Genomic DNA, 16,108 nt, shown 5'->3' with positions numbered 1-16,108 from the left:
CCTGGATGCAGCTATGATGCGAATAAGACTAAATTCAGAAATAGGTATGAAATTGCTTCCCATGGCGGAGCGTCTAAGTCAAAATATGGAACAAAAGGTATAGGTATATGAGGACACATCTGTATTTGGGGCTTACTAGGTTTTACTAGCAGTCCCCTCTGCCCCTCTACCTTTTATACTACCAAATTCTCATCAAATAACAAACATTTGATCAAATATGCTAGTAAATACCCTGCATTAATTGATAAATCCAATGCAGAATAAAATCTGCTCTAATGCTATATGATGTTGCGCAGTCTTGCTTTCGGGTCAATATGACAAGTCGACATTCAGAATGTCCACGTTCATTATGTTGACATGGGTGGAATGACGACAAGACAAAATTTCGACATTTAACATGTCAACATTACCAATGACACATAGACCAAATGTCAACATGTTCAAAATGTTGACATTATGAATGTTGACACTCAAAATTTAGTCTAACCCTAATTGCAGTCTACAGCCATGGCCAAAAGTTTTGAGAATGACACAAGTATTGGTTTTAACAAATTTGCTGCTTCAGTGTTTTTTACTGCCAACTAGGGATGTGCAGGCTCGGTTCTACTCGGTTCCGTTCGGTTCTTTTTACCGGATCTTATTGGGTTTCAGCTGTCACGAGTTTTGGATAGCCAATAAGGTTCGGTAAAAAGAACCGAACGGAACCGAGTAGAACCGAGCCTGCACATCCCTACTGCCAACCATAAAGCATCCTGAGACTATTCATGTGTGGGGTTACTTCTCAGCCAAGGGAGTGGGATCACTCACAATGCTGCCTAAGAACAGGAATAAAGAATGGTACCAAAACATCCTCCAAGACCAACTTCTCCCAACCATCCAAGAACAGTTTGGTGACAAAAAATGCCTTTTCCAGCATGATGGAGCACCTTGCCATAAGGCAAAAGTGATAATTAAGTCGCTCGGGGAACAAAACATAGACATTTTGGTTCCATGGCCAGGAAACTCCCCAAGCGTTAATCTCATTGAGAACTTGTGGTCAATCCTCAAGAGGTGGGTGGACAAACAAAAACCCACAGATTCTGACAAACTCCAAGCATTAATTAGGCAAGAATGGGTGGCCATCAGTCAGTATGTGGCCTAGAAGTTGAGTGACAGCATGCCAGGGCGAATTGCAGAGGACTTGAAAAAGAAGGGTCAACACTGAAAATATTGACTCTTTGCATAAACTTAATGTAGTTGACAATAAAAGCCTTTGACACTTATGAAATGCTTGTGAAAATCAATACTTGTGTCATTCTCAAAACTTTTGGCCACGGCTGTATACCCAACCCTAGTTGCAGCCTAACCTTAATTCTGACCCTAATTGCAGCCTAACCCTATTTGAAGACCAACCATAACCTTAATTTCATGCATCAGCATTCTGACTGTTAACATTCATAATGTTGACATTTTGAACGAGTCAACATTTTGTCAGTGTCAACATTTTGAATGTCAAGATGATGACTAGTTTCCCTGCGTTCCAGTGGCACAGTACTGCTTTGCATCCACATTGTACCTGTTATTTAATTTATTTGACTAATTACACTGATTTCATTTTATTAGTGAAATGAACTAAAACAGGCATATTGCACGTCTTATTAAAGTCATAAACAGTAAGAGTAACAGTTGTAAATAGAAGTCCCATGGGGCCTCCCCTTAGCTATGAAAAAAATGGAAGTTTAACCGTAAACTGCTTCCACCCATCACCCACTGTGATATTTAAATTCTTTGGCACACACTCACTCCCAGATCATCTGTCTCTATTTTAACTTTGGTTCCAACTGCACTTCTATTCCTAAACTTGTTACAGATCATATGTACCTGATGCAGGAGCAGGGTCAAGTCAAGGGAGTACTAGGCAGGAGATCTAAAATGCAATAAAGCAAACATCAACAATCTTCCAGGAGAGGGGAACCCCTCACCACCTATACCAATGATGACATATACAAAACACAACTTGTCAAGGTTGTGAGGCTGTGATTTATCTAAACTTTACAAAACATGTTTTGGTAGTAATTACACTGATGAAAGGCATAGGCTCCCCAAAATATACAAGTGTAGCAAATAATAAGTGTGAGATTTGAATAAATCACAGAATCACACCCTAAATTCTATTTTTGTTTCTGTTTCAGAGTTTTTCCAGGAGAAATGTATCTTCAGTATGACGTAGGCAAATGAGCAAGACCAGTAAAGAGGACTCCCTGTCTTCCCATGGCTTCACCGGGACATGTAAAACCACCACAACACAAAGCTTCTAAAATGGAAAGGTGGAGGTGTTTTCCATAGCAACCAATCAGATTGTAGCTATTATTTATCTAGTACATTCTAAAACAATCAACTTTTCCTTTTTAGAAATGAGAAAATCTGCCCCTAAGGGTTCTATTTCTCACATATGAATAGCCCTTCCCCCAACCCCTATACATTAAAAAAAATACATATTTTTTGGAGTTATTTAAAAAAAATTGCTGGGCCAACTGAATAATGCTCAGCTCCTCAGCAATCGCAGTATGTATTTACCGCACCATCAGGCTGCCTCCTGCACATATAAGACTGGCTCACACCTACCCACTGTGGGTCTGATTCAGAGATGGATGCAGTGCCAATGTTTACGCAGTTGAGCAATGTTTTGCTACTAAGCATGCGCGAAAAGTCCAGAAATCCCTTACTGAGCATGTGCGAAACCAAGTGGCCAATGGCATTCGCAATTGCATATGGCATCGCTGACACTTGAGAAGGGTTTGCGATCCCTGTGCGTTTCTGTGTCGACTCGAGACTGACCAAAAGGTGTTTGTAAAATGGAGCCGTTTCATGGGTGTGTTATGGGAGTGTCATGAGCGTGTTATGGGAGTGTCATGGGCGTGCTATGGGAGTGTCATGGCCGTGTTATGGGAGTGTCATGGGCGTGTTACGGGAGTGTCATGGGCGTGCTATGGGAGTGTCATGGGCGTGCTATGGGAGTGTCATGGACGTGTTATGTGAGTGTCATGGGCGTGTTATGGGAGTGTCATGGGTGTGTTATGTGAGTGTCATAGGCGTGTTATGGGAGTGTCGTGGGCGTGTTATGTGAGTGTCATGGGCGTGTTAAGGGAGTGTCATGGGCGTGTTATGTGAGTGTCATGGGTGTGTTATGGGAGTGTCATGGGCCTGCTATGGGAGTGTCATGGGCGTGCTATGGAGTGTCATGGGCATGCTATGGGAGTGTCATGGGCGTGTTATGTGAGTGTCATGGGTGTGTTATGGGAGTGTCATGGGCCTGCTATGGGAGTGTCATGGGCGTGCTATGGAGTGTCATGGGCATGCTATGGGAGTGTCATGGGTGTGTTATGGGAGTGTCATGGGTGTGTTATGGGAGTGTCATGGGCGTGTTATGGGAGTATAAAACAAAAAGTACAGTATTGGAAACGACCAGTGCGCTAATTGGCAGCCTTCTATGATAGTATCCTAAAGGTACACCACTCCTTCAAAAAAATAAGGTTGAGATTAGCATTTGCATATTCCCACAACCGTTATTGGCGGCTGCATTACCAACCATCTCTGAATCAGGCCCTGTGCTTAGAGCCCAGTCTCCAGCTTCCATGTGTAAATTCCATAAAAAACAGAAATATATATTTTTTTAAATACTAAATATTTTCATAAAGTGGTTAGAAGGAAAAACAAGAAATATGGTAAGAACTTACCTTTGTTATCTCTGTTTTTTACGAAGTCCTTAGGGTCCACAGGGATACCTTAGGGGTATAGGCTTGGCTCCGCCAAGGGCACCACACAGTTAAACTCTTCATCCCAGGATGCACCGGGATGGACAGACACTGAAGATCTGAGTACCAATTCCATCTGGGCCACGCAGGAGCCACTAGCAGGATCTTGCCTCCTTACTGCATGAACTTTCAAATTACTCGAGGCAGAAGGGAGAACGGAGGAAACAGGTACGCGAACTGGAAGTTCCACCATACCGACAGAGCGTCCACCAGGAGAGCCCCTGCGTCTCTTGTTTGGGATCCGTATGCCCACAGCTTGCAGTTGTGTCTGGAGGCCATGAGGTCTATTTCGGGAAGACCCCACTTGTCCACCAGGAGCTGGAACACCTCCTGGTGAAGAGACCATTCCCCCGGGTGTACATCGTGGCGGCTGAGGAAGTCCGCTTCCCAGTTGAGCACTCCCGGGATGAACACGGCCGAAATGGCTGGGAGATTGCGTTCTACCCAAGTCAGAATGCAAGATACCTCCCTTAGAGCCGCTAGACTTTGAGTCTCTCCTTGACGGTTTAGGTAAGCCACCATGATCTGACTGAACCTGCATGGGTTTTCCCTGCAGGAAAAGTCCTGCTTGTTGCAGCGCTCTGAACACTGCCCGAAGCTCCAATATATTGATCGGAAGGACCGATTCCACTGACGTCCACCGGCCCTTGAAGACGTGTCGGCCCGTCACAGCGCCCCAGCCCCGAAGGCGGCATCCGTTGTTAGAAGGACCCAATCCGAAATCCAAAACAGACGTCCCCTGCTGAGATGGGACTTCTGTAACCACCAGTTCAGGGACAGGCGCACCTCCGGAGTGAGCCTGATCATCTGCGTCTTTATTTGACGGGGAATTCCGCCCCATCTGGAGAGGATCAACATCTGCAGATGCCTGGAATGGAACTGGGCAAACTCCACCATGTCAAACGTTGACACCATGGAACCCAGTAACCTCATTGCCGTGAGAAGAGACTCTCGGCGACTCTTTAGAACATTGCGTATCCTGGACTGCAACAGGGCTATCTTTTCTTCCGTCAAGAAGATCTTCTGCTGTCCAACAATGCTCCGAGATGGACCATCCTCTGAAAAGGTATTAGAGAGGACTTCTTCCAGTTCACTAGCCAGCTGTGAGCCTGCAACACTGATATTGTCAGTTGCAGATGGTTGCAAAGGACCTGTGGCGACCCTGCCAACAACAAAAGGTCATCCAAGTAAGGTAACAGGCAAACCCCCTGCAACCGTAGGTGTGCCGCTATGACCGCCATTACCTTTGTGAACACCCGAGGGGCCATGGAAAGGCCAAACGGTAGAGCCTGAAACTGGTAATGGTGGTCCGACACCGCAAATCTGAGGTAACGCTGAAGCGCCTTGGCAATGGGGATATGCAGGTAAGCATCCTGAATATCCAGGGACACCATAAAATCCCCAGGCTGCATAGCTAACACAATAGAACGCATAGTCTCCATTCAGAACTGAGGGACCCTTAAAAACTTGTTCAGGGAATTGAAGTTGAGGATAGGTCGGAATGATCCATTTGGTTTTTGGACCAGAAAGAGGTTGGAGTAATATCCCGTCCCCCTTAGGGTAAATGGAACAGGCTCTATAACTCCCATCTGGAGCATAGAGCGCACCACCTCCTGGATCGCTAGAGCCTTCATTGAATCTGAAGGAAGGCCTGCTGCAAAGAACTGATGAGGAGGCCTTCTGCGGAATGAGAGGGCATATCCCTAAGATACCACTTCCCTTACCCAAGTGTCTGTGGTGGTCTGGTACCAACACTGGGCATATCACAGAAGTCGGCCTCCCATCTTGGGGTCCCCCAAGGGGAGGCTCAGCCCGTCAGGCTGAGGGTTTGTCTTCCGGCTTGGCTGCCAGACGTCTGGTACTCCAAGCTTGTTTCTTGGGCTTAGCGGTCTTTTTGGGACCTGAAGGTCTCGGAAAGGACTGCACCTTAGGTTTGCCCTGAGGACGATAGGGCCGAAAGGACGGATTTTTAGATCCAGACAGAGTCAGAGCTGAAGGTAGACATGCAGTTATGGCATCCGCCAGTGTGTCCACTATCTTGTCCAAAGCTGGTCCGAACAGGACCTGCCCATTATAAGGTAAGCATTCCAAGCCCTTCTCGGATTCAGCGTCCGCCCTCCAAGAACGTAACCATAAGGAGCGTTAGGCGGCCACGGCCGCCATGGAAATCCTAGAGGTAAGAAGGCTCAAATCCAAGGCTGCTTAGTTAATGTACGTAGCGGAATCCCGGATGTTACCTACTAACACTACCTGTTCACTGGTACCCTCCGAAGCAAACGATGCTTCCAATGCGTCCGCCCATCTTTCCATAGCCTGGGCCACCCGGCAGACCGCCATAGCTGGTCTGGATGCTCCTCTGGCGAAAGAATAGATAGACTTAAGGCACACCTCCACCCTACGGTCTGTAGGATCCGTCAGAGAAGACATGGATGGCATCGGTAAAGTCGCACTCTTTACTAAGCGCGTCACATGAGAGTCCACCTGAGGCGGAGACTCCCATAAGTGAAATAATCTTCCGCAAAGGGGTATGCCCGGGCCAGGCGCTTGTAAGGCTGAAATCTTTTTCCCGGAGATTTCCACGCCTCCTCCAAGTAATCTACTAACTGGCCAGATAGAGGAAAAACTGCTGCAGCACCTTTAACCTCTTTAAAATAAACATGAGCAGGTGCTGCAGGTAGGTTATCATCAGTAATCACCATGGCCGCATGGACCGCCCATATGAGACCTGTTCAGCAGTATTCTGTACCGTAGCTGACACAGATCAAACAGGGTCTGCCGGAGCAAGAACCTGTTGCGGGGGGCACTGCGCCATTACCATCGGCCCCGGATTCCCTAGTACTGGAGACGGGACTACCGCCTGTTGTGTGAACCCCAATTGGGGAAACGCAGGAGGGACTGTCAACTTATTTACTAGGACATTCAAGGCCTGCGCAAAACAAGCCCAAGGTGGTTCCTGGGAGGTGCTGGGTACAGCGGAGGTACCAGGAATGGCCAAACATGCAGTACATAAACCATCCTGAAATACCGCCCCCTCCCCCACACCTGCTTTACATCTGGAGCAGGAAAATAAGAGAGATGCACCCATAGACACAGAATCGTCACTGGACATGTTGGTATGTGACTTCTGCCACAGTAATACATTTTTAACTGTGGGGCAGATTCCCACCCTGACAGTACCGGCACCGAGAGGGCTGAGCAGGAAGAAGAATAGGGATAGTAAAATGGCTGACAGAGAGAAGAATCAGACACACAGCGCTAGCATAAAGGTCACATACAATGCAGAAATTTATCTGCACTAACTGTACTATCCCCTACACTGAGCAGCAGCCCGGTAGCGATAGTTACATACTCTGACCTTAGAGGAGAGGTATGTAAGGGGCACTCAGGCTCCGCACCCTGCATCCACAGCAGATGGCCGCCGGAGGAATGAAGGGAGGCAGGCCCCGGAGAAGATCACTGCCTAAGCCCGCCAAAACCTCAGAGTAAGGCGCCTGAGAGCAGTGAGGGGAGGATCCTCCTGTACTGAACAGGGAGGGCGTCCTCCCCTGACAGGCCATTAAACCCCCCGGGATGCTGTAGCGCGTCCATTACACTCCAGCCCCGCATCCCTGGTGGTCTAGTGTGAGCGCAGACTCAGTGCCTGGCTCCACTATACTGCCGTTCCCAGGGAGCCCCCAGCACTGGGGACGCCGGACTGCGTAACAGCGGGCGCCCACCGTAGACGCCCGCTGCTTACCTTGTGATGTCCCCCGTAAGTCCGGCCGCAGTCCAAGGCCCCCGGGGTTCCGCTAGCTGGAACCCCCCAAAGCCCGCCAAGTTCCTCGGATCGCTAATGGTGGTCGGCACCGGCGGGGGTGTCGGAGCGCTAACATGGACGTCCACTGGGCTGTCAATGTTACTGCTCTTGAAGATCTTCAGGGGCTGTGAAACACAGCCCCCCTGTGCGGAACCCAGCTCCGGCCAGGCACCTACTGAAAACTGGGTTGCCTTGGCCTGGGGGCGGGGTATAGAAGGGGGCCCGGTGCATCCTGGGATGAAGAGTTTAACTGTGTGGTGCCCATGGCAGAGCCAAGCCTATACCCCTAAGGTATCCCTGTGGATCCCTAAGGACCCTGGAGTAGAAAAATGCTTTATTTGAATAACCCTGAGCAGTCAATAGCATAGAATGACAGTTGACAGTACAGGTCCTTCTTAAATATGCAGTAAGTAGCTTTCCCAGGCTAGCACAGCCCCTATGGGGTTGGGGATGGGAGTACAGCACTCGGGATGCCGGCTGTCAAAAGACCAACAACAGCATCCCTGATGCCAAGAATCCCGAGAAGGGACATGCAAGTACCCTAACCTTCCCTCCTTCACTCCCTGACCATCCTGTTCTGCACCCTAATCCTAACCCTCCCTACTCTGCACCCTAAACCTAACCCTCCCCCTTAGTGCCTAAACCTAACCATCCCCCGGTGATGCCTAACCCTAACCACCCCTGTCCATAGCCTAACCTACTTCTCATCAGGATGCCGGCTTGCGGGATCCCTTCATCTGCATCTCCCCTCATGTCGGGATTCCGGCGCCGGTGTCCTGTCCGCGGTTCGGGATTCTGGCGTCGGGATTTCGACAGCTGGCATCCCCATGGTCGGCAAATTAACTACATCCCCCCCTATGGTGGCTATCGCAACCTGCGGGACTTGATGACTAGACAGAAGCCCTAATTCCTGTGATAAACTTACCTTTTGTGCAAGATAGAGAGGCCTATTCATCATCACTTATTTTTCACAAAAGCATGTGAAAAAAAATAAGTGTCAGGGTTATTCATCAAGTTCCTAAAAAGCATTTTGATGAATGATGAATGGCTCCGAACGAGTCTTTGAACTCGCAGCGAGTTCAAAACATAATTATCACTAATGATAATTATGTAATGATGAATAGGCCCCTTAGGGTTTAATGCCTGTGATAAATAGACCCCATAGGGGCATATTCAATTAGCCGCGTTAAAAAAAAATTCCATGGCTGTGCCTATTGTGCAAAATTTTCACAGCCATGCGCACTCCCAATTCCCACGCAATTCAATTGGAAAGAGCACTCGTGTGGTAATTCGGGCTGTAAATAGCCGCGTTCAGAGCCGGCCCTAAGCAATTTGATGCCCTGGGCAAGATTTTTGTTGGTGCCCCCTAGCAAATAATCCCACCAGCAAACTTAGTGTTTATACATTGGTTTATGGCTTCTTTTTTTTGGGTTAAAGAAACACGTGCTAAACGCACAATATATATAACTATCCAGACACCCTCCTTTGTTATGGCCTGCTGCTCAGACGTGAACGGCATAAAATGAGTCAGTCAGACTCATTATACTGCTGCCTCCTGCGGGCCCCTTCATTGCGGCGGGCCCAGGTCGGTGCAATGTACCGGTTGCACCGCCACTAGTACCGCCTCTGACCCAGCACCCCTCTCCCTGTCTCACAGCACAGCACCCATCAACCAGCAAGCACAGATCACAGAGGCAGAGACCAGCTGCCATTTTTGTTGATGCCCAGTGCCCCAACTGTGCAGAGCCTGCTAGTCTGCACCAGCCTCCCTGGACCTGCTTGCTGGCTGTGAGCTGTCTGCTGCAGCTGCTGCCCGTTCGAAGCTGAGAGCTCCGATCGCGGTCACCTAACAACTAGTAGAGCCCTGCCAATCAGGTGCCCTGTCTCCACAACCGCCGCTGGCGGTTCCGCTGCTGCCTGCCTGCTCACTGGTTTGCTGCTGCCGGGTCTGATCGGAGCTCAACTGACAACTCCGATTGGGCCCAGCAGCAGCAAACAGTGGACGCTGCGCAGCAGTAGCAGCTGCCTTAGCCAGCAGCAGGTGCCCCGTGCTGCAGTGCCTGCTACAAACCACTGCCAACCACCAGCCCTAGATGGGCTTGGATGCCTCTAGACCAGTGGTTCCCAAACTGTGTGCTGCAGCACCCTGGGGTGCCTCAGGACACTTGCAGGGGTGCCTCAGGTTGGTGGTCCAGCACCAAATCAAATTCTTTATAGTCAATGTAATGTAAATATGTGCACAAACAGAAGCACAAACTGTCCACCACCACATAACCAAACCTAAGGATGACAGGTAAGCACAATTTACTTCACTGTACTTCACTACATTTTTTTCAGAATTTCTGAATAAAAAAATTTGGCTTAGGGGTGGCGTGAAAACAATGCTGTTACTCTAGGGAGCCGTGATTCAAAAAAGTTTGGGAACCACTGCACTAGGCATTCCAGATGCCCTAGGCAATTGCTTAGTTTGTCTATGCCGAGGGCCGGCTCTGGCCGCGTTAAATGTATACAAAAATGGGGAAATCAGCTTGTACCCTAAAAAAGTGCTAATAAATATTAGATAATAGTATATATGGGCCTGATTCAGACCCACTCGCGAGCGGCTGTCCGCTCGCAAGTGGGTCGATGTTATGCACTGAGCATGCGCACGACGGAGGGAGCTCCGTCGTGCGCATGCAATAGACGCGACGAGCGAAGGAAAGTCCTTCGCTCGTTGTGTCCGATCAAAGGGGGCGTGCTGTCAATGTTGATTGACAGCACGCCCCCTTTGGTGGGCGTGCCGGGGGCGTGCCTCCCTGACGGGGGCGTTCCCACGGGAACGCCTCCCGTCAGAAGCCGGCCCACTGACATCACTAGTGATGTCAGTGGGAGTGATTTTGGCTCTGATAGAGCCAAAATCACTCCGGAGCTTGCGGTTGAAAACCTCAACCGCAGGCTCCGGCTCGCAAATTCGATGGTCGCGATGGTCTCGACCATCGCGGCCATCACAAAGCACGCTCGTATAGCCTGTGGGTGGTGACCCACAGCTATACGAGCGTCCAGGAGGACGCTCCATGCAAATGGAGCCCGGCCCTCATTCAGAGCGTGCGCTCTGCTCAGAGCGTACGGCTCTGAATGAGGGCCAATGTCTATTAGTGGCCGATAGCAAAATATTTGGGGCTCTTAAAATAATTCAAATGGCTGATTTTTGGATTTTTTTTATAACATTTTAAAAATTATAGAAAGCAAATATTTTTCTGCAAATAAACGCTCTAGATAAATTTGGGGGCATAAAAATTTGTGTCATTTTAAGCAACTTTTAAAAATGTGTTAAAAAATACCTGTAACTCCCACCTGCAAGCTTAAAAACCCCTGTCCCCATTCATATAACACCCCCATACACATCTTTGAACCCATTATTCTGCGCTTTCAGGAGCATGGTGCTTACCAGCACATCGCTGCCCCATAGCATACCACCAGGGATCACGACAAGCCTCTGGCAGTTTTCAGAGGTTTGACTGTATTTTTGAGGTTAGTACATCCCACTCCAATAAGATGACAGACAAATACACAATGTAGAAATGACTGACTCGCTTAAGGCTTTGCTTGCCCTGAGCATTGCTATTAGAAGTTTTGCATATGTTCACGTTACTGCCATGCTAGCACCTGCTCTGCAAGATATTTTTTTGCATGCTTCCTCCATAGGAGATCTCAGGACTAAAAGAGTTTTGCCGATGGCTTTCTCACCCTTGTGGCTACAGCAATATGATGCTATCTTTAGATGGCGTTAGCTGCGGGGGCCAAACTCTGGAATACTTTGCATTCTGGAGCTTGGTAAATCTGATAGCATCGCATGTGGGGGTTGTGGCTGCTGTCAGAAATGGATGGACAACAGCAGTCTGTTGCAGTCCCCCCATAATACATCTCGAGGATACTAAATATTTCCCCTCCCCAGTCTGTGGACAATTATATATTTTTTTGTGTGCAAGTTCAGTTACTGACAGGGCACAATATGCCATTCCCTCTTCCAGGGCCGTAACTAGAGTGGTGCGACAGGGCATCGCAGGGCAGGGGGCGCTGTTTGAGCCTGTCAATTTTCTGTTTATTATCGTTCTCACTTGTAGCTTCCTCTTCTTTTATCCCCAGCACCTCCTGGCCTCCCCTATCGCTTCACTGGCCCTTCCCCTTAAGGCCATGGCCCTTTTTCGGGTGCTTTATGTAGCTATTTGAAAAATAGGGGGGGCGCCAATGCTCTTTCTGGCACAGGGCACCAAAAAGTCTAGTTACGGCTCTGATCACCAGATATTAGCTGCTAATTTGAAATAGGAGACTCCACTCTTTCATATGTGAGTGACCCCACATACATAGATATAATTATGGGCATTATAGGGTATGTAATGCCCTCCCACACATACAGTATATGGAAAACGTATATTTTTCATTGCGCAGGGTAATACTGTCTGGTGATCACCAGACAAGTAGGCTACTAGTGGGCCACATAATATGAAAGAGCAGACTCCCCTCTTTCAAATGTGGGTGCACACAAAGTTGCCAGTGTCATTATGGGGGTGAGAGGGCACCTCGCCTCATATACGGAAATTATACTTTTACCCTAACGCCGTGTAACATTGTCCTGTGAACATAGGTGATCACCAGACAATAACTTTTAAGGGGACCCATCATTTCAGAGAGGACCCTCTCTCTTTCTAAAATGGGTGCCCCTGACTTCATGGATGCCAGGTTGGGGGAGTGGGGTGATCTTCTCTCATCCCTGGACTCCGTGATTTTTCTGAACTGTAGAGGGCTTTGCCTGGTGATCACCCTAATTACCAGGCAATAATCTCTAAGGGGGCACATACTTTTATAGGGGGGACTCCCCTCTTTCAAACCAGGTTGCCCCCGTCTCTCTAGGTGCAAGGGTCGGGGAGATGGAAAGATGTGTATCTCTGCCACCAACTTTTGTAATATACAGTATTCAAATTTCAAATAAAAAGGAAAAAAGTAAAAGTGACGGCTGCGCACATGTGCGCCAAATTGACTGCTCAGGGATGGTCCCCCTGACCCTCAGGACTTCCCACCAGTGATTAGTGCAGTAAGGTAGTGGGGGTGGGGCACTTTGCTGCGGATGACGAGTGGGACTTGTCATCTGCCGTTTTAAGGTATATGTGAATGACGAGCCCCACTCATCCTCCGCAGCGAAGGGGTTATTTCAGCCTGAGCTACAGTCTGTAAATTGTTTTTCTGAGATCGCTTAAGCTTTCTGCAGAAGCTGTTATCTGTTTTTGGAACCACTGGTAAGGGAATGATCCTCTACTTCACAACCTTGTCTCCACTGTTTTCTGAAGTCTATTATATTTGTGTCAGGGCACCATCACTGTCAGTCACTTTCCCATTAACTTTTACCCGCTGCCTTAAGAACTTCTCAATATGTATTTTTTATCATTCCGAATAAATATTTACTCTGATTACTATGCCTATACTGTAATAGCTTATTGTACTGAGGTTTATTTAATGCGAAATAATAAAGGTAAGATTATTTTATTATTAGAATTATTAACATTACTATTATTATCCTTTATTTATAGTGCCCCACAAGGGATCTGCAACAACTTACAAAGTGCATATACAGATACAGTTCAAACATAATAGGCTATTACAATACAAACAAAGTAGAATGTTACTGGATATAGAGGCTGATTCAGAGCCGCTCGTAAGCGGGTGCTCGTTCGTTCCGAGCGATGTTTGCCCAACTGCGCATGCGTACGGATCGTAATACGCATGCACGAACCAGTCAGTGTGGCCGAAAATCGTTTGTTCGCTAAATAGCGAATGCCTGTTATTTTGAGTGACATGAGGAGGCGTATGTGGGTGGTAACATGGGAAGGTGTTTGAAAACAAGGAGTGGAGATCCGATGCGAGCGGCCAGGGGGCGTAGTTATCCAAAAAACGACCGCAAGTTTTGTTCGCTCGTTCAGACCTAGAGGCGTGACCAGACCGCAAAGAGCGAACGGTTCATTTGAATAGGCACCCCTTTTTTCTAAACGAACGACTGCAAATAGCGTCCGGCTCTGAATGAGGGCCATAATTCAATAAAAACAATTCTGCATATACAGAACAATAGTTGATGGGCGCACCAGACAGGTTCAGAGTCACTGTTAGCAAGAGGGAGGAGATAATGGCATAACTAACACTTAATTCTCCAAGTGGTTAGAATATAAAAACCCTACCATTGTTACTGTTAAAACCTTTCTATAGAAAATAAGGGAAAGTGGCGCAATAGGTGGGTATGTGCTTTGTGGGCTCTTCCATATATTGTACCACTTTCCCTTAGTTTCTATACACATTTTACTATAAGAGTCTCACATCCATGTCCTAAAAGTTGTGTTAAACTTAACACATGATCGCCAAGCAACTCGGTAGCATCAAGTGTCTTTTCGTGCAACTTTTTACTTTCAAATTCGTCTTCTTTCCAAATCGATGTGCTTAGGATACATAAGCAGCTTCTGCGGATTAAAATGATATGCGGCGTGCCTGTGCTCTGTGTGTGACTGCGGGTGTATCTGCATGCAAAATGCTATGTTACAGTGTCAGCAGTTGCACTTTGCAAATAAGATGATTTGAAAGTAAAATGTCCCCCAAAAAGACACTCAGCGCTATCGAGTCACACCATGGCATGGCGCGACCAAAAGGGCTATTTAACGCACATCTGTAGCTCTGATATACCTATTGTCCCACTCAGCACAAACCTTTCTATGTTATACTCATCAGCAGAAGAATTTTAGGAGGATTTGTTTTAAAACTGCTTATTTCAAACTGCAAATTTGAGTTAATTATAAGAAGCACATTAATTTTTATACTGATAGTATTAAAGTAGTAAAGTTTTATGTCCATTTGTTTGGGCTTCTACAAAAAGCAATTGTGGCTTTAACAAAACCAAGTAATAAATGATTAGAGATCCACATCACATCTAGTGCCCAGAACACATGCTCCACTTTCTCTGCCCATACTACACTGTAGGTGCAGCCAAGAACTTTGGAGGTTGCAGGGCAGCTCGACATGTTGCGTCTGCGCTCTCAGCTTGCCTGATCTGGTAGAAGGTCTTTCAGTTCCTGCTCTGACTACCTGTACCAGTTCAAGTGCTGGTGCTGCTTCCTGCACAGCAAATACAGTCAGGTGCATAAATATTGGGACATTGACAGAATTTTCATATTTTGGCCTCTATTCACCACCACAATGGCTTTGAAATGAAACAAACAAGATGTGCTTTAACTGCAGACTTTCAGATTTAATTTGAGGGTAATTACATCCAAATCAAGTGAACGGTGTAGGAATTACAATGGTTTCTATATGTGCCTCCCACTTTTTAAGGGGCCAAAAGTAATGGGACTATCAACTCAAAAGCTATTTCATGGACAGGTGTGGGCTATTCCCTCGTTATTTCATTATCAATTAAGCAGGTAAAAGGTCTAGAGTTGATTCTAGGTCTGACATTTGCATTTGGAATCAGTTGCTGTCGACTTTCAATATGAGATCCAAAGAGCTGTCACTATCAGTGAAGCAAGCCATCATTAGGCTGAAAATCAAAACAAACCCATGAGAGAGATAGCAAAAACATTAGGTGTGGCCAAATGAACTGTTTGGAACAATCTTAAAAAGAAAGAACGCACTGGAGAGCTCAGCAACACCAAAAGACCCAGAAGACCACGGAAAACAACTGTGGTGGATGACAGAAGAATTATTTCCCTGGTGAAGAAAAGCCCCTTCACAACAGTTGGCCAAATCAAGAACACTCTCCAGGAGGTAGGTGCATATGTGTCAAAGTCAACAATCAAGAGAAGACTTCACAAGAGTGAATATAGAGGGTTCACCACAAGATGTAAACCATTGGTGAGCCTCAAAAACAGGAAGACCAGATTACAGTTTGCCAAACAACATCTAAAAAAGCCATTACAGTTCTGGAACAACATCATATGGACAGATGAGACAAAGATCAACTTGTACCAGAGTGATAGGAAGAGAAGAGTATGGAGAAGGAAAGGAACTGCTCATGATCCAAAACATACTACCTCATCAGTGAAGCATGGTGGTGGTAGTGTCATGGCGTGGGCATGTATGGCTGCCAATGGAACTGGTTCCCTTGTATTTACTGATGGTGTGACTGCTGACAAAAGCAGCAGAATGAATTCTGAAGTGTTTCGGGCAATATTATATGCTCACATTCAGTCAAATGCTTCAGAACTCATTGGACGGTGCTTCACAGTGCAGATGGACAATGACCCAAAGCATACTGCAAAAGCAACCAAAGAGTTTTTTAAGGCTAAAAAGTGGAATGTTATGCAATGGCCAAGACAATCCCCTGTCCTGAATCTGATTGAGCATGCATTTCACTTGATGAAGACAGAACTGAAGGGAAAATGCCCCAAGAACAAGCAGGAACTGAAGACATTTGCAGTAGAGGCCTGGCAGAGCATCACCAGGGATGAAACCCAGCGTCTGGTGATGTCTATGCATTCCAGACTTCAGGCTGTAATTGCCTGCA

Source organism: Taudactylus pleione, unplaced genomic scaffold (assembly GCF_031769625.1).
Source record: "Taudactylus pleione unplaced genomic scaffold, aTauple2 ptg000157l, whole genome shotgun sequence".
Taxonomy (NCBI): Eukaryota; Metazoa; Chordata; class Amphibia; order Anura; family Myobatrachidae; genus Taudactylus; species Taudactylus pleione.
This window is presented reverse-complemented; position numbering follows the sequence as displayed.